A 2478-nucleotide genomic window follows, 5' to 3' on the forward strand; every position below is an offset into this window, starting at 1 on the left:
TGTGTGTGTGTGTGTGTGTGTGTGTGTGTGTGTGTGTGTGTGTGTGTGTGTGTGTGTGTGTGTGTGTGTGTGTGTGTGTGTGTGCGTGTGTGAAAGGCATCGCTGCTCTCCACCTGCAGCTCTCTGGACTGTGAGTCTTTGTTTAATCGGAATGCGGCTCGGCTGGCTCGGCAGCATTGCTGCTCTGGGAGCAGGGAGCGAGTTAGAGGAAGAGATTGTGAAGAAAGGGAGTGCAGGGCGTTTGTCATGCAGGAAGGGATTCTTGGGGAGATAAAAGTGTAACACTCGTTTCAGTCAAGCAACAGGGAGCAGGATGTGTCCATTAAGCTCACACTAATAGGCCATGTTGGCTCCCCCTGTCTCGTTATGCTGCACACCCTGTTGCAGTCAAATGTGCTTTTTTTTCTTTTTTTTTCATTTTTGGGTTATTTTGCACATCACATCRTTGGGTTCTGGTACTTTTCTGCTGACAGCAGGTATATTGCTGCTCTTGAGGAGCCGGAGAATGTTTCCCTTTTTAAAAACTGTCCTCATTTTTGGCTGCATTTACAGAATGGTAGCTATTTATCACTGTAACAAGACAGTACCGCTGAGCGATGAATTGATTTTTATCAATTAATGATATTTTTCGTTTTTGAACATTTCATTTTTGGAAAACATGGATTTTTTTTACTTTATTTGTTTACGCTCTCCTTGGGTTTCTACAGTTCAGAGTGATGTCAGCATGCCTAATGCTGAACATATTGTTTGATAAGTGTGTTTCAAAGTTCCTATTTATGTCACCTTTAAATTAAGTTAAACTCTGTGATGGAATATTAGTCAGGCTAAGATTTGTTTTAACCATCAGAATAAGGTTGTAATATTAGTAATATTAGGGGAAAAAAATTAAAATGAGGATTGTTGAGCATCTTTTGAAGTTATCATTTCACGTAGGTTTTTACNGATCTAAGATTTAAGACTCAGACTACCGGTAACCCACTGCTAACATTACCTTGCTAACTAGGTAGCATTTTTTGCATTTATCACAGATAAGGTCAAACTTATCGCCAGTTGACTAGACTGAGTTCGTACATTTCTGCGGAGATATAGTTCTTAAATTTCACTCATAAGCGTCTTAAAAATGTCTTCAGTTTTAAATTTGAGTTGCTGAAACCTGCAGAAACCTTGAAAARCTGTGTGRAGGAAAACTAACACTTCTCTCAAAACACTGAAAACACCATCGCCATAGTGAAAAGCAATAGTCACACAGTCGCCATAGTGAGACACGGTGGTGCCAACATAATGCTCCAAGGGTCACTAAACACTACTACTACTTTTTTTTTCTATCTGTTTTTGCCTGAAGGATCAAATGTGATGTAAATATATAAAAAAACTTGAATACAGTTATGTTATTTGATGATTTTAAATATGTCCAATATTGATGGATGCAGAGATCAAATATCAGATCAGAGCCGAATCAGTGCGAGTCAGCAGACTCGTACAGAACCACTCAATGGTGTCGACAAAATGATGTCAGTACGTCATAGTTGTTTTGATTCATGACCGCAAGTATTATTTTGAGTTGTTCCCTGGGTGGTTTGTGTGAATTTAAAACCTGTCGTCAGCTGCGTTCTCTGACTGCCAGATCGATTTAATTATTGAGGTCGGCGTCTCCACTTCCCTAAATAACGGAAAGATTTGACGTCAGGCGTTTTGTGCGTGTGCAGAGATCAGACTGACGTGTCTGAAGCGTCGTCACAGGCAGGTGGATGTCAGTCATATTTGGAGTGCTGGGTGTGAAGTTTAACCTCGTCACACAGGGAAACAGTCACAACATATTTGTGTCGGTGTTCCTTTGTTCGACTCGGCGTTTATGGGCGCAGCCTACTCACCAAACACGGTTCTGGTCACGGTGGAAAGAGAACTGGGGAAGAAAACATTTTAACGTTTTACATTTTTAAAACGCCAACAAACCCACATCTTCCATACGAGTCATAGAGGGCCCTTATTTTGAAATTTGTGGCTTCCAACTGCAGYGAGTCAAAAGTGGGCTTGGTGTAAATGGTGTATGCTATCATACCGAGCGTGTGCCAGTCGTAGCGCATTTTTCTGGCCAGGTGGAGAGTGTGCCACATGCAGCGCTTGGCTGCCACTATGGCCTGTCCTAATCCAAGTATATGAGTGAACCTGTCGTCTTTTAAGGGTTTTATAGATGTGCTATCACACATCATCCAGTCACACCTTTTTTTTTTTTTACACTTTAAATCAAATGCTGCAATTACGTTTATTTTGTTTACACAAATTATGCCTAAAACCAGTTTGTTTTTCTGTTCTTATTCTGCATGTTGGGCTGAAACGATTTGATAGTTGAAATCATCAACTAAGTTAGTAAGCTCTTGTTAACTTTAGCATACAGACTTAAAAAACAAAGGCCGTTTGCTGAAAAGATATCACACACAGAGCAATAATTAAGTCAGAACTGTAAAAAAAAAAAAAAAA

General features: G+C 40.2%; 1 protein-coding gene across 1 annotated transcript in view; it reads left to right on the top strand.

Moving 5' to 3' along the window:
* The window catches only part of epn2 (epsin 2), a 28834-nt gene that overhangs the window by 17693 nt on the left and 8663 nt on the right, over positions 1-2478 (top strand). The window lies entirely within an intron of this gene.

The sequence above is a fragment of the Poecilia reticulata genome, linkage group LG8 (genome assembly GCF_000633615.1).
Source record: "Poecilia reticulata strain Guanapo linkage group LG8, Guppy_female_1.0+MT, whole genome shotgun sequence".
Taxonomy (NCBI): domain Eukaryota; kingdom Metazoa; phylum Chordata; class Actinopteri; order Cyprinodontiformes; family Poeciliidae; genus Poecilia; species Poecilia reticulata.